This window comes from Lacerta agilis, chromosome 6, assembly GCF_009819535.1.
Source record: "Lacerta agilis isolate rLacAgi1 chromosome 6, rLacAgi1.pri, whole genome shotgun sequence".
Classification (NCBI taxonomy): Eukaryota; Metazoa; Chordata; class Lepidosauria; order Squamata; family Lacertidae; genus Lacerta; species Lacerta agilis.
In genome coordinates, this window is record NC_046317.1 from 27,536,620 (window position 1) to 27,561,026 (window position 24,407).

Here is a 24,407-nt window from a genome sequence, read left to right on the forward strand (position 1 = left end):
GGAGTTCAGACCTCTGTTCTGCATCTGCAGTCCCTACAGGAATGAGGGGGAATGAAGTGTGGAATAGAAAAGTCTTGGACTTTTTTACCGTATCTGAAAACGCCACTTATTTTCTGCTCCTCTAGCAGGCATTCGGTGACTAGAGATTACAGTGACTGACACTGTGGAAATAGCGCTGCTTTAATAGAGAAGCTGGATAGCATGTATTTGGTACTAGCCCCATGTCAGGCTGTGCGGAAGGGGGCAAAGCTTGAGATATTGTGGGTCACAGAAAATATCTCCTTGCAGGGGAGATTGGAGATGCCTTGCTATCCCTTACAATCTGTGCTGCACCTTAAGCAACTGCCTGCTTCATTTTCTTTCTTTCTTTTTGCTGCTTCCCACCTGTCGTTAATTCATCATCTGCCACAGTGTATCTAAAAATGCAGGTGTTGGGTCTCGCTTTTTGGTGGGTCTTCGCATGGAAACCCGTTCCCTCACATAGGCATGCTGTAATAATAATAATAATAATAATAATAATAATAATAATAATAATAATGTTGTTGTTGTTCAGTCGTTCAGTCGTGTCCGACTCTTTGTGACCCCATGGACCAGAGCACGCCAGGCACGCCTATCCTTCACTGCCTCTCGCAGTTTGGCCAAACTCATGTTAGTAGCTTCGAGAACACTGTCCAACCATCTCATCCTCTGTCGTCCCCTTCTCCTTGTGCCCTCCATCTTTCCCAACATCAGGGTCTTTTCTAGGGAGTCTTCTCTTCTCATGAGGTGGCCAAAGTACTGGAGCCTCAACTTCAGGATCTGTCCTTCTAGTGAGCACTCAGGGCTGATTTCTTTGAGAATGGATAGGTTTGATCTTCTTGCAGTCCATGGGACTCTCAAGAGTCTCCTCCAGCACCATAATAATAATAATAATAATAATAATAATAATAATAATAATAATGTATTTATTTATTTATTTGTTTGTTTGTTTATTCATTCATTCATACATACCCGCCCATCTGGCTGGGTTTCCCCAGCCACTCTGGGTGGCTCCCAACAGAATATTAGTATTAATAATAATAATAAGCAACGAAACATCAATCCTTAAAAACTTCCCTAAACAGGGCTGCTTTCAGGTGTCTTCTAAAAGTCAGATAGTTGTTTATTTCCTTGACATCTGGTGTGAGGGTGTTCCACTGGGAGGGTGTGATTACCGAGAAGGCCCTCTGCCTGGTTCTCTGTAGCTTCACTTCTCACAGTGAGAAAGCCCTCAGTGATGGAACTCACTTTCAGGGCTGGATGATGGAGGTGGAGATGCTCCTTCAGGAGGAAAAAGGCCGTTGAGTGCTTTAAAGGTCAGCACCAACACTTTGAATTGTGCTTGGAAACATACTGGGAAGCAATGTAGGTCTTTCAGGGCTTTCAGGTCTAGGCGGCCACTCCTAGTCAGGAGTTAAGACAGCAAAGCTCTAGCATATTAGGGGAAAGAAAGGAAAGTGGATAGAATGGTTGGCTAAGTGTGAGAGACAAAAGAGATCCTGTTGGAATAAAAATGTCTTCACCTGCTGGTGGAAGGACAAGAAAGAAGTTGTGAAGTGTGGGGCAGCCACCGAGAAGGCTCTTTCCTGTGTCCCCACCAAGCATGTCTGTGAGGGTGGCAGGACTGAGGCATCATGTCAAACCCCTCCACCACCGTCCCCCATTTTGTGACTGGCTCTGCCTCCATTTCATGATAGGAGGGCCTCAGTAGTTTCCAATCCTTTCAAGTTAGCACTAGGTATGGAAAACGTTGAGCCCCCCTGTTCTAGCCTATCTTCTAATAGCAAGTTCAAGTGGTGAGTTACGACGGTGCTTTGATCCAACTGAGACTGCTGAGAAACACGAGGAAGGAAGCAACAAGCTTGGGGAAACCCAAGGTTCTCAAAAATATTAATAAAAGGGGGGTCCTAAGGAGGAAAGCTTCCCCTAAACAACCCAGTGAAGACTCAGCAAGTGCAGTGGCCACAGACTGCTGACTTACTCTGGGGTGTAGCATACCCTCCAACATTTCTCCAATGAAAATAAGGACGTCACATTCCATAAATAAAATTTGATAGAAAAGTAAACAAATTGAAGAGCAAGCATATGATCTCTTTGGGTGGTATGAAGTTATAGTGGGGAGGTTAGAGGCTTATAATATTTTTGAATCATGTCTCTGTTACTGGAGGTTTAGTTACTTGTGGCTGTTGCATAGACTCTGCTTTTGTACGCTGCTTAAATGCACACAGTCGGGAGGTCTAGCTGGGATCCAGAGATCATATAAGTGGTAAACAGACTGCTATCTCCTCACCCTGCAAGCCCCACAGTGGCAACGGCTCACCTTATTTGCTGTAGTGGCTGGCAATTTAAAGCTGCCACCTTATGCACAGACTTATGAGGAAGAAAATCCCATTGAACACTGTGAAATTCACTTCTGAGCAAACATGCCTTAGATTGTGCTATAAATGTGTATAAAGGTTTCTTGATACCCGAGTTTCTACAGCAGTCAGTGTAGGCTAGTGGGCATCCATTTATGCCTCTAGACACCTGTAAATAGCACCTCTTAAGTTCTGAAGGTGTGCTCAGAAGGCCACGAGCCATTGCTATGAATTCCTCCCTATGAATTCCTAATTCTTTTAGCTTTGTGAATGAGCCATAGATCAGGGTGACGATTAAGCTGATGCTACTGGAAATTGAACTTCTGGAAAGAAACCTAAATTAGAATGATCTAAAATGACTCTCACAATTATGAGCTCTTGACTTACTTGTGTTTGTACATCACAGGCAGCAATTTACCCAGTGTTTTCCCCCCAATTCATTTAAATGGGAGATGGCAGGGGGTTAGCAATTCTCATCCTACAAAATCATAGATATTTTAAACAGCTGGCGATAAACAGTCATTTATATTGACAAAACTATATTTACACAGGGAAAGAAAACACTTTGGAAATCTCAGCAACACGTTTTCGAATTGACTTGAAGAAGAGGCATTTGACCTTGGGTAAGAAGAGCTTTGGTTTATAGCACACAAGTCTTGGGGAAGCCCTGCAACTTTTAAAACCAACCAATGTAAACTGAAGGAAGGGGTTTTGTTCCTACACTGTGCTAATTCCTTTGGCAGAAGTGGGAAAACTTTCTTTAGCTTCTTCCTTCAGATTTATGCCGTGCTCCAAATTTAGTTTGTTATTGTTAGCACTGGGTATCATCCAATCGAACCCAGTATATTTTTCCAGAAAAAGGGGTATCAGAATTCACCATGAGCACCTCCCTTGTTCTTTTATAATGGTAATGGTGCCCACCTGAGAGGTGCTGGAACTGAGCTCTGGTGAGTTCCGGCTGATGTGATCCAAGGTGTCAACAGGAGTAAGTACACACCTGCTCTCTTTGCCCACCTCCTCATGTGCCCATGTAGGAATGGAACATCTGAATTTGGCCTACACATTCACTTAACAGGTCACAAACTATGGTGGCCTGGCCACTCCACTCCCATTCAAGTATTTCCGACTGCAGCACGAGCCCTTCCATTTTAGCATATCAGCTAAACACCTCACAAGTACCCAGGACACCTGACAGGCATTATAATGAGGTGCAGACAACAGCTTTCCCCATTTTAAAAAAAAATTAATTTGTTATCACTGTTATGCTCAGCAGACTTCTGTGACTTTCTTCTTTGATATTTTCAAGATGATGTGATAAAGGCTTTACACAACACCCTTTGCCCACTGCAGCTATGCTAAGTGGCCAGAGCAGTGGAGGGATTTTGAGTGAGGATGTTCAGTACAGCTGAGAAAATATCAAAGTCTTCCCAGTTGTTTGAAGAAGATAGAACATCCAAGGGAATGAATGGATGCAAAGAAGAGCTGGAAGATCTGAGCTGCCTGCAGTATCCGAAGAGATGAAAGTGACATAGTGGAGTTCACAGCAACCCAGAGAAGACAACATACTCTTGAATGGGAATATCTTTGCATACACAGGTAACAGCATGTGTTTCTGTTAGTTGTTGTCAGCCAATAACACACCAAGCAACATTTGTCATGCTTGCTCTGAGACCATGCAAGGACAGCAATATGGTGTTTTGGGGCGGGTGGCGGTGTGCATTGCCACTACATATAATAGCTAAACAAGTAAAGCAATAATAGCAGCCACAAGGTAGGATTTATGTTCTTCTCGGCACTGCTTGATGAGACGTCTATGCAGCTGCTATTATCGGTTTGCCTCAGCCACCTGCACAGTGAAACTAAATTGCTGTAATGGCGGAGTGTCACAAACAATCACGGAAGAATTCAATTGCTCTTGTCGTGATGCTGCAAGAAGAGTTTATTTGTGTTTGCAGACCTCAACAGGTTGTCTCCCATTGAAGGTGTGGGGAACTACAACTTCCATCACCCCTAGCCATTGGCCTTGCTCGTTGGGGCTGATGGGAATTGAAATTCACAGGCAAAAGGTTCTTTGCACATCGTATGCAAAATCAACTAGCTGCTCTTCTCCTAGCCCCAGAAATCTTGAGGTAGTCCCACTTAGTTCAACGGCAATATTCCTGAGCTAATTCTTCAACAATAATATCTCATGGTTACAGCCCAGCAGAGTTTGGTATACTTCAGAGCACAGGTGCACTTAGTTGCAGTGTAGTTTGGTTTTACCTCCTTTTTCAAGGAGTTCCACACTTTCTCCCTATCCATTCTAATTAACATGTTCTTGAGAAATTTCCATAATTTTATAACACATACCACATTTTCCCTCTTCCTTAGCCCCCTGCCTCCACTTCTCCAACCACTGATACAGAGGATATAAAATGCCGACAGATAATGAAAACAATAAAGCACCAGAGATCTACAGTGATTTAAATTGTGAACTGACACTCCCAAGAAACCTCCCAGAAAACACACACACATAGGCACATACAAAGTACAATCCTAACCATATCTAATCTGAAGTAAGTCCTATTGAATGGAATGTGGTTAGGACTGCAGCCTAATACTAATACTTTTGACCATATTATGCTTCTTGGTGTCTATACTATCCTCTTTCATATTTAACAGAGACTCCTTGTCCTTGACTTCAAAGCTTTATGCAGTTCCCCCTTCTAAACTCTCATTTCTCTCTTATTTCTTATGCTTATTATGTTCCTCCTGAAGATTTCTGCTCTTTGGCACCCTCCATCCTCATTCACTTGTTTCTTCCAGCGCCTGAAATCATCTTCCCATGTGCAAATGCTGTCTCTTCCATTTCTTATCCTTGAAATGACTCTTAAGGCCCACGACTTCAGAAAACCTATCCATGACTCAACTCCTTTTCTTTCTTCCCTTTACAATATCTGAATGGAATTTAAATTGCATTAGCTCATTATCCTATTGAGTTCTCTCATTCTTGGTTTGTGATGTAACTTACCCTTGACCATGGTTAGACTGTAAACTTATTGGAATAGTGTTTAGTCTCACTCTTTAGTTATCAGGTATTTCAAAGGGCTTTTTTTTTCAATTGGAAATACCTCATGCTAAAATCAACCATATTTAACATCACCTTACATCTGTAACCTCAAGAAACATAACTCTCTGAATAACAACTTTACTAATCAATTGTACTGTAGTATAATCTAGAAAATTAATAATGAATAGATGCAAACTACTATTTATTAAGTCGGAACTCACCAAGGTACACAGATGGATTGAGCTAGTCATCAGTTGCTCCACCCATGAGGTGAAGACCACTTCCACATCCAACTTCCATGTTCTTGCATTTCCTGTTGGTAGGTGGGTGCCTTAAGAATAACCTCAGTGCCTTTCCTGATGCTACAAAGAACTAGACCTTCATTCAATTAAATGTGTCCTGTGAAGAAAGGTCTGTAATCACTCAAGGAGAACATAAAAATTGCCTTATAGGTTCATATCTATGATCCCTTTAGCCCGTCCTTCTGCTGAGCGTGATCATGAAAGGTGCCAAAATTGATTCTGTGGAGACCATTTTACCCTCTGAAATTTAGCAACGTTTTCTGATGTTTTGGTTAGTATTGTACACATTGTTGAACAAGCCTCATGCTTCTAGGTTCTATTCATTATTCATTTTTAAAGCATCTCTTAAATCCTTCATTAAAACTATTTAGAAGCCATTTTGGAAAGCAAGTGATATATAAATTAAATCATCACCATCAGTGCTTTTTTTTTGCGACAGTTGTCTCTTTTCTTTTCTTTTGCTGCCCCTGGAAGTCATTTAGCACTGACATAACACTTTTATATGTGTATCCTTTCTCTCTCTCTCTCTTTTTTTTTTTTGCATAGACACACCCACACAAAAGATAACAGTAGCAGGTGCAACAAAACGTAAAGCCAGAGAATAACATTGGGGAATACTAAGGCTGCAATTGCAGATGATTCCTTCTGCTTCTCATTGAAATCAATAGCACCTACTTATGAGTAAGACAGCTTCCAATTAGGCTGTGTGAGACTTGGATACAGGCAAAGATCTCATCTGCTCCTTTCCTGTGTTCGCTGGGATTTAGAGCCCAAATTTGGTTGGTTTTAAAAGGTTTTAAACTTATTATTTTTAATGACTTCAAAACTTGTATCTTCTCTGTTTCATATTTTTATTTCATTTCTGAATTTGCAGCAAGCTAACCAAGATAGAATGGCAAATTGCATGTATAATAAAAGGTCAAATGAGAAGTCAGCAATCAATGCCTATATCAGAAACACACAAAAATGACCTTGTCCTGAAGTCCCCAAGATAGTTATGCTTTTGAAAAGATTCCTTTGGGAGTCAAGATCCCCCTTCGTTAGGGTTTAACCCTTGTGTGTTTCCTTGCGCTTCTATCTATATCTCCGTTTATATCCTTGGGTGTTATTTAAGGAAGAGGGGAAAGCAGGGAAGGGAGTCAAGTCACAGAGCAAAAGATTTAAAAAATGCCAAAAAGAGACTAGAAGAAAATAAGCCATAAAATGCTGATATTAAAATGTCTTGCAAATAATGTGTGGGACTAAAAGTAAACACACACATATACACACCAAGACCAAACAACCCTGCTTATTATTACATACCCAAAGATTTATTATGTTTCCCCAGGTATTATAAAATGTCTGCTTTAAACAAATGGTCTCCCTAGACTTGGGTCAAAAGCATGAATCAGAAGGGGTGCCTCTGAATCTGATTTCAGTGATGAATATGCAAGCTATCAACAGTATGATAGCTATTTCCAGATGTAGACTGTGAAATACAGATGTGGGCATGGGGGATCTTATTTATCATGTAGATGGTACTTTCAATATGCAGGCAGGGTTACCATCTGGTATGATTTTGGCAAAGAGAGCCCAGAAAGAGTAAAATATATATATATATCCCGGGGTGGTCAATGGGGGCAGGGGACCCCCAGCAATTTGCAACTAATGCAATGTGTACAGTATTCTGAAATAAGATTCACTCAAAAACTGAATACTTTGTAAAGACATTGTGTTTCCTCGAGAGAGAGAGAGAGAGAGTAGAATATTTGCCTATGACAAACATGCAGATGACACTGTGGTCCTCAGAGTAAGATGATGAATTTGCTGCAATAGGATGGAGGCTGTTATGAGCACGTAAAGTTATAGCACTTGAAGCTGAAAATCTTTTGGGGCTATATTGTTTTGCCTCCACCCCCTTTCTTTGACAATAGGACAGAGCTGTTTCCAGAGCTACTCAACGGAGGATGATGTATCAGTGGGTTAACACAAATAGTTCCCATTTGAGGCTTCAGCACTTCAGTTTATCGCTTCAGCCATTGGATTTAGGACTAGGACATTAACCGAGAGGATGCTGCTGAAGATGACAATTATTAATAATATTTATATTATTTATACCCTGCCCATCTGACTGGGTTTCCCTAGCCAATCTGATTTGCTTCCAGCACATATAAAACATAATAAAACTTCCTGATGCAGGTCTGCCTTCAGATGTCTTCTAAAAGTTGCGTAGTTCTTTATCTCCTAGTGGCTTCCACATGGCAAAGTGATCCCTTCCTTGGCTGAAACACTGAGAATGCCATGCTGTGTGGATCAGTGTCATAACAGTGTGCTGATTGATGGTAGTAGTTGTAGACATTGTGTGATAGCCAATGCTAGTCCTACTCAGAGCAGATCCATTAATATCCATAGACTTAAGTAAATTAGTTGGATATCACTCATTATGGTTAGGAAAAGAAGACTTGTCTTGGAAAGGTTGTCTTCCCAATGCTGAACGTATCAGGCCATTGAACGTTTATGCACACACACACAAAGCATGTAGAATGATCAATTTGACCTCAAGTATGAATGCAAAATGGATCTTCTGAGAGCAGCAGAGCGTTGCGCCTGTCTTCATCCCACCCAATTGTCAAATAGAGACTGGATATCTCTGATGTGTTGACTTCCCTCTAGTATGAAGGTCCAGGGACAGTATAACTTTAAAACAGCAGGAGTAAAAGTTGGAGCCTGGACTTCTGAATGTTGGCTGAAGTAATATTTGTATTACGTGAGCACAGGGTTTTCTTTGAGTGGCTTTACGTAAACAAACTGGAGTCTCGCTGATATTAATGAGGTAGCTTTCTACACCCGCGTTGTGTATTGTGATTGGCTCATGACTGGCTATGGCAGCCCGGGGGCCTAATGTCTTTTACGCTACCGAAGTTCTGTAACATTCATTATTCTGTGTCAAGCCAAAATTACCTTGCAGGGGCATTGCATAATGTCTGGTATATTAATCATTAGAGATATTTTTGAAGCACTCAATTACATTATGAAGGCTGGGTTATGTTCTTATCTTTCTAATGGTCACATGTAAAGCACCGAGGCCCCCTATTACTGTGTAATAAGAAATGCATACCCGGCAGAATAATGCATAATGCACATCCTCGTCTATAGGACGGGAAAGGTCAGCCAGCAACTTGAATATTTTTGTCCTCTAGATCAATTTCACTTAAAAGAGTTCATTAGAAAGAATGGCTTTATCTTTTCAATATGTCCTAACAGCATGCTATCACTTTACAGAACCAGATTTCAACTATTTTATTCCATTCAAAGCAGAATGAATTACATCAATCTGGCTGAGGCACATTCATTTTGAGGTTATCAATTCAAAAGTGTTTCAGGATACATTTAAGAGAGCCTTTGTTGCCAAGATTTTTTTAAAAAATAAGATAAGATAAAATAAAATAAAATAGTGAATGTTGAAAGTATACAGCCCATTTACCTTGGAGTAACCCCATCTACTCTAACCAAACTACCTGGACGATGCATTGCAGTTCTAACTATTTCATATCCTAATCGAATAAAGACAAGCATTTACTTTCATTTGCAGATTCTGGCATTTCTAGCAGGTGTTGAGTTCATAGACATTCGCATTTAGGGGAATTCACACTCACTTCCACAAAGCAGGAAGGAACCCTGCTGAATGTGTTAGCGATTAGCAAAAGTTATCTAATAAAAAAAGAGAAAGCCCAAATGTGAATAGCATTGTGTGTCAGGCTTTTTCTTCTTCTTCTCATATTCATTGAAAATGTATATATTCAAAACATTTTTTAAAAAACAATTCTTATTATACAGGAACCATTAAACACTTATACAGCGGTGCAGCTAATGGTATTTGGGCTATCCATTGACCTTAGACATGAGCTTCAATGTTCAAACATATTTCTTAATGTAACCTCTTCACTGAGATGATTGAGCAGTGGGAATAACAAGGTCTTGATTTAGGTCAATAACATAGCTAAAGAAAGGGGTCCATGTTTCTCCGAAAGTGTCCCTTATCGTTATGCCTTTAATTGCCCCCCTTTGTCTGGTGAGACCCCCCCCCCCACATTGCTGTATCCCAGATATTATTTTCCCATCTATTGAGGGGTATTTCAGTCTAACTGTGCTGCTAGTTCACGGTGGTGCAGGGTGGAGCCCAGGTCTATGTCCAAATACATTAGTGCTAAGGCAGGATTTGGAAAAAGAGGTTGGCTTGTAATTGCAGATATAATGGAGAATACTCTCTTCCATAAGTTTTTGGGTTTTTTTTAAACATGGGGCCATTCCCACCAAACATGCATAAATGAACTAAGTTTTCCACAACCCTTTAAGCATAAAGAGGAAAAGGGGGAGGGGATAATTTTTTGCCAGTCTGACTGGTGTCCAATGTTTCCCCCCTGTGTGTGTGTGTGTGTGTGTGTGTGTGTGTGTGTGTGTATATATATATATATATATATATATATATATATATATATATATATATAATTTTATTAAAATTTACTTTTTACCCTATGTTTTGTTGTAAGTGTGTGCGCGCACACACACCTGGAATAGCATTCAGCAATGCACCGTTTTTATTTTTCCAAAAAAAGGGGGGGGTCCGGCTAACATTAATAGGGAAAATCTGGAACACATCCTATTTTTTCATTCTTTATGTTTTGCGTGGAGGGGAGCACTGCGCATAGGCTTCCTTACCTATGAGCCTGGTAATGTGTTTCATTTAGCACTTGCTGCCTTCTTGCCAAGGATGCTGCCTTGGGGCAAACTCTGGCTGTGCTGATTGCTGCTCTCAACTTTCCATTTATTCGTTTTCAACCTCTAAATGCATACACAGAGGCTTACCAAGCGTATGCTAAGGTTCCAGCACTTCCTTCTCTGAAGGAGACTCGAAAGACTGTTCTTGGACTTTGCACACCGTGGGGATGTGTGAGTAAATGACAGACTCGATTTAAAGAAGAAGAGCTGGCCTCTGGGAGACTTTAAACAGAGGACCCAATCTGCCTGGCATTTGCGCCTGTGTGTCCCTACCCCTGTGTGTACACATACGTGCAGGGCAAAAAGCAGCAGGCTAAATTGCCTGAGAATCTATGGGGTCTCTTCTGAAGAATAAAAAGTTAACAGAAGCAACTGAGGTACCATAAGCCCCACAGGAGGATGCAGAAGAAGCCAGAAGCTCTTGCTACTAATGTTGACTGAGAGGGGTTGCACCTACAGCTGGGCACATTGGTCAATTTGGGTTCCTTTCTGGCACTCATTTTTCCATTCTTAAGTTTGGTTCTCCACATTTCATGAACAATCAACTTTATCCTAAGGTACACATTTTTGTGTGCAATTTTGCCCAATAAAGACATTTCACAAGGCAATTTCCCCAAATACATTGCATCGTCGTGAATATAGGCATTTTTATGCACATTTGGCCCCGGTATACGCATTTATGCACACATTACTTGGCTGGAGAACTGAGCTGCAAAATCTAGAGAAGTGCAACTTGGAAGGGATAATTGTATCTCAGTTTCTGTATTGTTTTGGAAAATATTTATTAGGTGGGTTTGCCTTTAAGTGTGAATTGAATTTCTCCTCCATTTTAGCAGCAGCTCCGTGATAGAGATGATGGGTTGTATGAAGAAGGTCCAAGCTCCATCCCTGGTATCTCCAGCCAGGGTGGGGAAATATGCCTTCTGGAACCCTGGAGAGTCAGTGGCAGTCAGCTGAGTTGGTATAAGGCAGAGATCTGAAAGGCTGCTAAGGAAGCTTTGACTACATAATATGTGTCAATACTTTCATGGATCACATGGTTCTGTGGACCACTGGTGGACAAATTGGAGGCAATTGAGAAGAAGACAGGATCTGGTTGCACCACACCTGCTGCAACACCTTTTTCTTGGCCTTGTAGTTGCTTTTTTAAAGGCTTTGGTGTTGCCTCTTAACAGTGCTTGAATTATGCAGGGAAACTTAAGGGAGTTCTCTGTAAAGTCGACACGTCCCTCCTACTGGCCCTGTCTAATTGTAGCCACATCAGTCTTCTAAGACAGCACTTCAGGAGGTTTGCTCAAAGGATGGAACACCTGCCATGAACCACACCACTGGTAATTTTATGTTTTAGTTCAGGGGTCGGCAACCTTTTTTCAGCCGTGGGCCGGTCCACCGTCCCTCAGACCATGTGGTGGGCCAGACTATATTTTGAAGGGGAAAAAATGAACAAATTCCTATGCCCCACAAATAACCCAGAGATGCATTTTAAATAAAAGCACATTCTACTCATGTAAAAACACTAGGTAAAGGTAAAAGTAAAGGGACCCCTGACCATTAGGTCCAGTTGCGGATGACTCTGAGGTTGTGGTGCTCATCACACATTACTGGCCAAGGGAGCCGGCGTACAGCTTCCAGGTCATGTGGCCAGCATGACTAAGTCGCTTCTGGCGAACCAGAGCAGCGCATGAGAACACCATTTACTTTCCCGCCGGAGCAGTACCTATTTATCTACTTGCACTTTGACGTGCTTTTGAACTGCTAGATTGGCAGGAGCAGGAACCCAGCAACGGGAGCTCACCCCGTCGCGGGGATTCGAACCGCTGACCTTCTGATAGGTAAGCCCTAGGCTCTGTGGTTTAACCCATAGCGCCACTCATGTAAAAACACCAGGTAGGCCCCACAAATAACCCAGAGATGCATTTTAAATAAAAGGACACATTCTACTCATGTAAAAACACGGTGATTCCCAGACCGTCCATGGGCCAGACTGAGAAGGCTATTAGGCCACATCCGGCCCCCGGGCCTTAGGTTGCCTACCCCTGTTTTAGTTGCTCAGGAAGTTCAAATTCCTTTGCATCAGCAACTTTCCAGAGATGCTACTTCTAATCAATAGATCTAAACCACTGTGAAGAGCTAAGCAAGCAGACCCTTGAAACAGAGGCATAGGAAGGGGGTGTGGCATGCAGCCTGCCCACAACACTCAAGCCTACCCTGAGCCATCGATGTGTGTGCCACCTGACCTTGCTACACCTCTGCCCTGAAATGCTTTTTAAGGGGTGGGCAGGCTCCATCTAGTCCACAGGCCATACAGTGGACTCCTGAACTTGCACCCTGCAAGTTCCTTCCTTCACGCAATGCCAATGGGACCGAGTCTGGAAACGTGGATGAGTGACATTCAATTACGTTCATGAGGAATGCAAAAAGCCACTAAGGAGGCAATTTACTGCTCTAGCCCTGTATGCAATTCTTCACTTGGAATCAATTTTTCATTATATGGGAGAACAGTATGTTGAGTTGATATATTTGTTCTTGTAATTTGATAGAGTAGCCGGTAATGTGTAAAGCTTGTCTCTAACAGGAGGGGGGAAATGACATTTGACGAACTAGGGAAATGTGGTGGAATTTCTGCTAATAAAACAACATCATGTTTTCTGATGGAATTTCTGAGTTAATGGTGCCAGCTTCCATACCCAGTGCTAAAGCTCCTGAGCCCAAAATGTTTCACATGACCCTTTTGCCAGTGTGACCAATCTTGTGACATCTGGTTTAATTTAAAAAAATATATATATTTTAAAAATCTGCTGCTTTCAGGATATGACCTTTTACCTTGAATACATGCCACCTGGTTTCCCTTAGTATAGTGTGTGTGTGTGTGTGTGTGTGTGTGTGTGTGTTCTTCAATGGTTGTTGGTGTTATTGTTGCTTTTTTTCAAAAAACCCAACAATCTCAGAGTTTATTTTGAATTACAGTATCTGATATAATGTATGCATGTGAATAAATCTAATATAGGCAACCTAGACATATAATTTCATTGTGCACATTTTTTAAACTGTTGATTTTATCTGTTTTTTGATCATTCTACATCTACTGTTTTTAAAACTGCTTTTTTTGGTTATTTATAACATGAATATTTTGTAGCAGTTTATAAACCACTTTTTTATTAAGTGGTATATAAATCTTGCTCAATAATATATACATATGTAACAAACCTTTAAATTTGTACGTTGGGAACCATGGCCAGGACTGATGAGTGTTAAAGTGATAACCAAATCTAGATGGCAGAAGCTGGCTGCACCTGTTAGAGAGGCCTGATGCAGCTGAACCTTGTCTTCCTGGGGTCTCACAGCTGTATGAGAAGCACCTTCCCCTCTCAGCTTGTTATAAACATGGAGACCAGTGGGGCAACTAGAGAACCAGCATAGATCTGGAAGGAGGGGGGACCTAGAAAATGAAGTAGTGCCTCTGTGTCAGAGATGCAGGAGGAAGCAAGAGGGAACTCTTTTCGAGCCACCCAGAGTGGCTGGAGTAACCCAGTCAGATGGGTGGGGTACAAGTAACACATCACCACCACCACCATCATCATTACCATTATTATAATTAAACCTAGTGGTGAGCCAGGAGAGTAAATTCTTTTGAGGAACAGATATAGAGAGAAAGAGTAATCCCAGGGGGAGTTCAATGATGAGAAGAGTCTCAGTGCTCCCGTACTAAAAGGTAAAGGTAAAGGATCCCCGGATGGTTAAGTCCAGTCAAAGGGGATTATGAGGTTGTGGCGCTCCTCAACTCGCTTCCAGGCTGAGGGAGCTGGCGTTTGTCCACAGACACCTTTCCGGGTCATGTGGCTAGCATGACTAAACTGCTTCTGGCACAATGGAAGCCAGAGTGCACAGAAACGCTGTTTACCTTCCTGTCGCAGCGGTACCTATTTATCTACTTGCACTGGCATGTTTTTGAACTGCTAGGTTGGCAGGAGCTGGGACAGAGCAATGGGAGCTCACCCTGGTGCAGGGATTCAAACCGTTGATCTTCTGATCGGCAAGCCCAAGAGGCTCAGTGGTTTAGATCACAGCACCACCCGCATCCCTGCCACATTTCCTGTACTAGGAGCCAGGGACTCAAGGAAAACTTTCTGAAAAAACTTTGAGGGCTCTGAAAACTACTATCATCTGAGAAAACTGTAGAACAGGAAGATTGCTCTCTCTCTCTCTCTCTCTCTCTCTCTCTCTCTCTCCCCCCCTCCTCTCTCTCCATAATCTGCAAAGTGGTACGGACTCTCCTCCTGAGAGGTGGGAAACAATCCTTCCCACTCTCTTGCCACAAAGAGATGTGTCAACTCTCCCCAAAACTTTCTCCTTGTCCCTTTCTCAGCAGAATATATCATGAATGTGGGAAGCTTATGCATGCTGGGCTGATACGTTACTTTGCTGAGGCCTGTGCAGATGTGTTTTGTGTCTTCCCAGTCATTTCCAACACCATCCACCTCTGCGTGCCATTCTTCCTACAACTACTTGTAAAGTAGGGAAACAGACATGCAGAACAGAGGAAGCTGCCTTATACTAGGGTAGACTGTTTGTTGGTACAAACCACAGTTTATTTCAATAGGCAGTAGGTCCCCAGGGTCTTAGCAGAGATCTCTCCCATCATCAGCTACCTGATCCTTTACAGTGGAACCTGGGGTTACAGACGCTTCAGGTTACAGACTCCGCTAACCCAGAAATAGTACCTTGAGTTAATAACTTTACCTCAGGATGAGAACAGAAATTGCATGCCAGCGGCGTGACGGCAACAGGAGGCCCCATAACTAAAGTGGTACCTCAGGTTAAGAACAGTTTCAGGTTAAGAACGGACCTCCAGAATGAATTAAGTTCTTAACCCGAGGTACCACCGTAAATGGGAGATTACAGGGAATGAACCTGGGACTTTCTGCATATAAAACATAACTGAGCACATGGCCCCTCTGCAGAAAGGCATGCATAATTTTTCCTCTACTGCCAACTCTTCCAATGCACGTGCAAATCTGAAAAATCTCATCTTTTCTCATTTTTTTTTTCTAGTCTTTTTAGTAGACATACATATATGTATGTATGTGTGTATACTTTTCAGAGAGTGGGCATAACCCAGTGAACGTTAGCCAAAACACAAGAGATTTAAGGCAGTTGTCATTTGGAAGAGGGATCACACACCTTTTGCCTTGAAACTTGTTGGACATGTTTTGTAGGTTTTGGGAAACCTGCACAACTTGTTTATGCATGGCAAAAGAGGGGTGAGTGTAGGCACCATGAGCATCAATTCCTCTTTCATACCGTGTTCAACTCTCTGAAGGGGGGTTAGTCTAGATGACCCTTGGGTCCCTTCCAACTCTATGATTCTATGAAAATAAATTTCTTCAGCATTAGTTGCAACAAACAGACTGTGCCCATTACCTGCAAGAAAGCTTGGGTGCTTATTTTAGGACCATGTATTAAGGAACTGCCTGACTAATGACATGCCACCCCTTGAGTGTACCACATCACTTTTCCTAATGATATGGTCTCATTTGCACAAAAACTTTACATTGCTCACCTTCTTCCTGCACACGGTGTCTTGCATTAATCATTCGCCCCCACCCACTCTGCACGACATTCAGGATCAAGACAAGCAAAGAGAGCACACCCGTTTAACTAATGCGGGCTGCAGGCCTAAAGTAAACCCACTTAGGTGTCAATCCTCTTCACCCCTCCCTAGAAGTAACCCCCACTGAACAAAGTGGGGCTTGCTACTGAGTAAGCACACTCTGGATTGTGATGCATGTCTGACCAACGAGTTTGACTTTTGAGAATTTTCTTTGCTCGAATTAAAAAACAAACAAACCTCATTCAGTCTGCAGCATGGCTACTCTTGTAACAATAAACTTATGCTATATCGTCATTCTAACGGTTTCCATATGTGAGGGTGAATTTTCCTTTGCAACCAATAAAACAATTCTATTAGCTTGGGCTTGTTTTTAAAGAGGTGAAATGTTCAAAAACCACAAGATATGTACAATTAGTCTGAAACTGTCTAAACTGGCATATATTTTGAGATTGCCCCCCTCTTCTGTCCCTTGAAGTCCTGTCTGTTCACCTAGCATTGTCTAATACCATTTCAAGCATTCTATTTCTGGGTGTGTTTGCTGAGAGCTGGGGCGTACTGTCATATCCTGTACCCTGTGGAAATTTAAGGTCTTCCAAGTTTCCATCTGTGCTTGGCAACAAATCTTCCAGGTCTGCTATCACGAACAAGGTTAATAGTCTCCTGAACGGATAGAAAACCTAGGCAGCGGGCCTGTAAGCAAATGAAATAGCTGCATGTCTCAGGTGTGGGCTATGCTATTTGGCCGGCCAAACTCTTAGCTGGAAATGACACACAGAGCATAACAGTGTAAGGTGGGGAATCATCTGAGGAATGTGATGGGTAGGGATGAGTAAATCTGTCCATGTTGGTTTCTCTGAGTTTCTTGTTTTTCAAATCATCAGTTCATTTCTCCACATTTTGACATCAGTTTGACTTTTAAAAAAAAGTCCTCATGAAAATTCATCAGCACTTTAGTGCAAAATTCTCTGAATAGGCAAATTTGCTTTCCTTTTTGCCTAATACTCACATTTTGCAAAATGCACAGAATGCATTTGTTTGTGTGTTGTTTTCACCAATACATGCAGTTTAATGCACCCCCTTTTTTTTTACACGTTACTTGGCTGCAGAACTGCACCACAAAATTCAGTTCACTAAGAGCAGATTTCAACTAAGGAGGCCTGTCAATGGGAGTCTTGTTCAAGGATTTCCAACCACCTTCCATTGCTTGGTATATTCCTGGCAGGTGCTTTTTTTGGAGCCTGTCAGGTTTACCCTGTGCTGGATGAAGTATGGGAGGGGGGGTTGCATATGCTTGACACATATCCCCATAGTTCCCTTAGTGAAGGAAGGATTATTCTGCTTCCAATCCTATGTGGGGCTTGGGACTGGTAGTATGTGCCTCTGCCTGACTTATCCAGATTCCAGCACCCCACACTTTCACAGTTTAACTGACTGCAAACCTTCTTGTTCTATATAGTGCAATATATAGGAGAGCTGAAAATAATGCCAATATATTTCACATCTGGCAACCAATGAGCCACTTTGGTTTCAGTCTAAAAAGTCTAAAAAGCCCAGGACACTAATTTTCATGACCCTCTTGCAGCAGTGGTGGCTCATTTACCAGAAGTAATGCATTTAGTGCCAACTCGGCATTAACTCTGGAAATGTATACTTGATTCTGACCAAACTTGGCTTCCTAGAGCAAAATGTACACCAGGAGACATAGTTTGGTCAGAATTGAGTATACATTTCCAGAGTTAAGGCCGAATACTTTATTTCTGGTACATGAGCCACCATGTAGCCGCTAGAGGGCCATGAAAATTTGTGTCCCAGGATTTTTAGACTCATCTACCTATGAACTATATGAAACAAAAAAATTGGTTGGCATTGCAGCATTGGCAACAGTTGCCAGATGTGAATTATTTTTTTCCAGTTTTCCTGTTGTTGTTGTTTAGTCGTTTAGCCATGTCCGACTCTTCGTGACCCCATGGACCAGAGCACGCCAGGCACTCCTGTCTTCCACTGCCTCCTGCAGTTTGGTCAGACTCATGTTGGTAGCTTCAAGAACACTGTCCAACCCTCTTGTCCTCTGTCGTCCCCGTCTCCTTGTGCCCTCAATCTTTCCCAGCATCAGGGTCTTTTCCAGGGAGTCTTCTTTTCTCATGAGGTGGCCAAAGTATTGGAGCCTCAGCTTCAGGATCTGTCCTTCCAGTTTTCCTACCCCACTATAATAATGAATATAACCTTTACATCCCATGCTGTGTATCTTGAATCTCCTTTCTGGCTGTGTGCGAATAACATCAGCAGATCTCACTTGGCACTGTTGGTCACTGTCATGGTAGCCCTTCTTCCAGCTCCTGCCACAGGTTTGCATGTAGGGTCATGGTGGTAAAACATTTCTTTTCAACTGAATGTATCTTAGAACTATAATGTTAGAAATATGCAACCATCCTTAGCAATTTTGCCCATGCAACAGAAGAACGTATCCTGCTATATATATATTTAAGCATCAGAAAGCTGAAAGAACCACTAGGCCTCTAGGGTGCCGTTGGTATGTCTTGTGAGGTTGTATGTATTCTCACTGAAGTATCTTGATCAAAGTGCCTGGTTGGCCACATCCTTACAGGGGTTTAAGGGCATCCTAGGCAGGCTAACTGAAAACCCCCTCTCCCTATTCAGGCAGTATTGGATTATTTGATGTGGATCCCTTGGTTGCTAACTGTGAACCTGCTTATTCCTCACTTTTCTTTGGACGCAGGATGCTTTAGAGTATTGTGTTGGGTTGGATCCCAGGTCTAACAGCAGGAGACACTTAAACAGACTGTATTGTTGCAATATTTCTAATAAAAACATCAGGCCTAAGTACTCTAAGGGATGACCAGAGGGGAACCTGAAAAGCATATACACACAACCCACAGCCTCCATCCAACTGGCCTAGAATGGATTCTGTCCTAGTGGTTAATATGTTCAGCTGCAGATGAATTCAGTTTTGACTCAGGCCAAAGGAGTACTGACAATGGCTGCATGGACAAAGTACTCTGGGTGATTTCATGGAATATGGATTGTTCAACAATGCACTTGCCAAAGACTGAACTATTCCAAACCCTACAAGTGTCCCTATTTTCCAGGGGCCGTCCTGGATTTACAGAAGCTATCCCAGTTTCTGATTTGATCCCAGAATGTCCCACTTTTCCTTACGATGTCCCTATTTTCATCTGAGAAATGTTTTAGGGTAAGCAGTTTAGAAGACAGCTGAAGGCAGCCTTGTACAGGGAAGTGTTTTTAAAAAAATGTTTAATCTTTTATTATGTTTTTATATATGTTGGAAGCTACCCAGAGTGGCTGGGGCAACCTATTCAGATGGGTGGAGTATAAATAATAAAATTATTATTAATAATTTAATAATATTATGGAATACGATGTCCCTGTTTTCATCGGAGAAATGTTGGAGGGCATGCTATCGCTTTTAGGAGGAATTTTCAAATTTCAGTCAATGGGTGCCATGTAGAAAACTTTCACAGAAAAGCTTATATTCTGCTAGAAATGTTGCATGAGGCTGTGCTTAGCTTTAGTTATCCCCCCTCCATTTTGTATATTAGTTTCCTTTCCTTCCTCATTTAGCACAGCTAACTGTATGGGTTTAATCATGAATATTACAAGGGAAAGGATTACTTTTCCATATTGTGGTGCTCAACAGGACCTTTGGATATAAATACTTGTCAAAAAGACCAACGGGTATAAGTCATAACTGGGAACCCTCTGGCCCTACAGACATTGTTGGCCACCAGTTCCCATTAGTCACAGCTAGTATGGCTAATGGTCAGGAAGGAAGGCTAGTATAAATGCTATTTCAAAGGGTTTTCCTTCTCATTCTTCCCTTGCTTGACAGTTCAATCCTATACATGTCTGTTCAGAAGTGTGCCTAACTGAATTCAAGGAGGCTTACTCCCAGGTAAATGAATACAGTTGTACCTTGGAAGTTGAACAGAATCCGTTCCATAAGTCCATTCGACTTCCAAAATGTTCGGAAACCAAAACACGGCTTCTGATTGGCTGCAGGAAGCTCCTGCAGCCACTGGGAAGCTGCGGAAGCCCTGTTGGACGTTTGGCTTCCAAAAACAGTTCGCAAACCGGAACAGTCACTTCTGGGTTTGCGGCATTTGGGAGCCAATCTGTTTGATAACTAAGTTGTTCGAAAACCAAGGTATGACTGTATAGCATTGGAGCCAGAGAGCAGCCTCCCCACAGCTGAAGAAGAATTATTATTATTTAAGGAACTCTGAGCAGCTGGTTCAAAGCTTAGTTTAGGGCAATGAAAAACTGCAACCTATTCACATAAATTATTCTCATTCTGTGTTATATGATGTGAATATCACATATAATAACCACTGATTGTGCTGTTTTATATATATAACATAAACTAAGACAAACCATAGTTTTCTAAATATCTACTGTTAACATCTATGCATTGTATCCTTCATTAAGATGCCCTGTCTTGAAAATTCATTTTGTTCTATTCCCAGCGTTATCGAAGGTCTTCTTTGATAGCCATCTTTACAATCTTTGTTGGAGTGCAGCTCTTTATGCCTCCAAAAGGTAAATAATACATGACAAAGATCTACTGAAGTTATGGAACCTCTGACTAGCATTTTCCTTTAAATATTAAAGATTATTTTTCGAAGTTGTTTGAACTATGATCAGTTGCATGCAACTATTTCCCTGTTAGAAGGGAAATATGCCAGACTCAGCCATTTTACCCCTTTGATGTCCATGCATACTAATGTTTGGTAGGAATTCTTATTAATGATTTCAATGCAGTCTAAACTGTACACAATTTCTCAACTGATTATTTAATTCTGAACGACAGGCAAAAATTATATCGTCTGACTTGAGGTCTGCTAACATTCTGCGCATTCTTCATTTTGCAACCAGAAGAACACGCAATTCCAACTTTGCACTTTCAATATTGTCTTCCGGTTAGGGACAGAGGAGAAATTTGTTTTGTTCAGATCTTAAGTTGAGCTTTCCTAATTCACACTTTGTGAAACAACACGTGAACTGAAACACAGCTGCCTTTTAAAGTTTGCATTCCTCTGAATCCTGAGATACAATTCTCCAGCCAAATAATGTGTATAAGATGTATAGGAGGAAAGTAGGCATAAAAATGATATATTAGTTGAAATAACCCACAAAAATGAATTATAGTGGTGAAAATACTTTCAACAATGTGTACATTGAGCACAATTGCAGACAAACATGTGGATAAATTTTCGCTGAAACGCTGATAAATTTTCATGGCACTTAAAACAACAACAACAACAATCCAGTAATGCAGAGAACTGAACTTGACTGTTAATTCTGGAAGACCTGCTCCCTGCTTTGCAGGCCTTTTCCTACCTGGAATAGGAGGGAGGGGCCATGACTGACTCCAGCTACAAAAGCCGAGGCTGCTGAACAGACTCTGTTGTTGGTGAGTTTATTGGTGAGGAGTTGCTATTGCTATTATTTTTTGTATATCTATTTTAAATCTTATGAGTTATGTGGAAATTGTTCAATTTGGTTGTGTACCTTTTAGTGTTTGATTTGCCGTTCATTATTCTTTTTGAATAATTATTCTTTTTGAGGCTCCAGTACTTTGGCCACCTCATGAGAAGAGAAGACTCCCTGGAAAAGACCCCGATGTTGGGAAAGATGGAGGGCACAAGGAGAAGGGGACGACAGAGGATGAGATGGTTGGACAGTGTTCTCGAAGCTACTAACATGAGATTGGCCAAACTGCGAGAGGCAGTGAAGGATAGGCGTGCCTGGCGTGCTCTGGTCCATGGAGTCACGAAGAGTCGGACACGACTGAATGACTGAACAACAACAACAACAACAACAACATTCTTTTTGCTATGGTTGTAATTATATAATTTTTTTAAAAAAAGTCACTTTGAGCATGGTTTTAACTTTGCAACAAATAAAATGTTTGATTTATTGATCTTAAGATGGGGGGGGGGGGTGAGAAATAGAAAGAAACCCATACCGACAGACTTGTCTGCTCTATTCCAGGCCCAATCAACACAGAATGAGAGCCAGTGTGGTGTAGTGGTTAGAATGTTGGACTAGAAACTGGAAGATCCGAGTTCCAATCCCCACTTGGCCGTGAAGCTCACCGGGTGACATTAGGCCAGTCACTGCCTCTCACCCTAACCTACCTCACTGGATTGTTGTGGGGATTAAATGAAGAGTGGGGAAGCCACCTTGAGGTCCTTGGAGAAGAAAATGGGGTACAAATGCAATAAATAAATAAACAAGTTTTCCTGGGCAAGCCCCTTTGATATAAATGTGAGCCGCTCCAGAATTCTCCAGCATGAACTCCATTCATTTCAGTAGGTCTTGTGCTAGAGACTTTTTGCTGTGCCCTTTGGCAAAACCATAACATTCGCCAAGAAGTGCAAATAAGATTTGTTCCGACAGCATTATATGTCCCTAAACAACACCAGAACACTGTATTTTATGAGTTGGCGGAAATCCCAGATGCAAAGGTTAAATTTATTGTGGCAAATAAGATCCACTCTTTGCTGTAATCCCTTGCCTGATGCAGGGCTTGAGCCGCACAGAAGTCTGAACATACTTGTGAAATGCAGAGTTCAAGACAGTGGTTTTGAAGAAGTTGTTCAATAGCACAGCACTTAGTAAATGCCTGGTTTTTGCTGAATGGCACTTCATGACCTGGTTGCAGGGGTCAGCAGATCACAGCTTGTGTGCTAAGATCCTTGGGAGAGTACAGGTATTTTTGTTTGTTTGTTTAATGTGGTTTTCATATCCAACTGGGAAGTGCAGTGTCATTGATTATTTTAGAAACATTTTTCTATTGTAGTAGAAGTGTTTAGAGTATAAGTTTTCTCTAGCACTTTCCAGGCAAATTCCCTATTTTGTTTTATTGGGAGCTTTTTTTGGCAGAAACGAATGCTGAAAACAAAATTTGAAGATGCACTTTAGGGAGCTGTGTTTATTCATGAAGTCTATAATGATATATTTATCTTATATACAGAACCAGGCTTGTAGATAAAAATGAGGTGGGAGGAAGGAAATTACAGATGTGACTCTGAGCTCTGAGTTGAAACAGCAGAAGAAGTCTTATGTAAAAACAGATTCAGTGAGGGAGCTGTGCTTTGAAACAGATAGATTTAAATGATAGAGAAATCTTGTTATTTAATAATGGATAAAGATATACCACAACGGGGATATTTGATGGAGTTGCCAACTGCTGTTATGCTCCCTATAGATGGCTTCTTTGCTAATGCTTTGAAAAATAATATTTATTTTCCTAGTGACCTTTTTTGGGGCTGCCATGAAGTTGTGATTATTATTTTTATAGCCTTTAGAGTTCTCAGTCAGTTGTAGGGAATGACCCAACAGCAAGTTTCATCTTGGGGCGATGTGGGGTCTCTCACGCAGAATCCTAAACCGGGCAATTGCTTACTTCCCAACTGAATTCACTAGGATATATATGGGATATTCTAAACCTGGCTTGAGAGCAGTACATGTGAAAAGGATCCAGGAGTCTTGGTAGACCATAAACTTGACATGAGTCAACAGTGTGATGCAGCAGCTAAAAAGGCCAATGCAATTCTGGGCTGCATCAATAGGAGTATAGCATCTAGATCAAGGGAAGTAATAGTACCACTGTATTCCGCTCTGGTCAGACCTCACCTGGAATACTGTGAACAGTTCTGGGCACCACAGCTCAAGAAGGATACTGACAAGCTGGAACGTGTCCAGAAGAGGGCAACCAAAATGGTCAAAGGCCTGGAAACGATGCCTTATGAGGAACGGCTTAGGGAGCTGGGTATGTTTAGCCTGGAGAAGAGAAGGTTAAGGGGTGATATGATAGCCATGTTCAAATATATAAAAGGATGTCATATAGAGGAGGGAGAAAGGTTGTTTTCTGATGCTCCAGAGAAGTGGACACGGGGCAATGGATTCAAACTACAAGAAAGAAGATTTCACCTTAACATTAGGAAGAACTTCCTGACAGTAAAAGCTGTTCGACAGTGGAATTTGCTGCCAAGGAGTGTGGTGGAGTCTCCTACTTTGGAGGTCTTTAAGCGGAGGCTTGACAGCCATCTGTCAGGAATGCTTCGATGGTGTTTCCTGCTTGGCAGGGGGTTGGACTGGATGGCCCTTGTGGTTTCTTCCAACTCTATGATTCTATGATTCTAAAAAATGTCAGACTTTGAGACAACGCCCTTGTTCAGATGTTTACTGCAAGGCTTGGCATGGGAAGGAGTAATGGAGGCATCCTTGCTCTTCAGGTAAATTGGTGGTAGCTAATGGGGTGCTCTCTA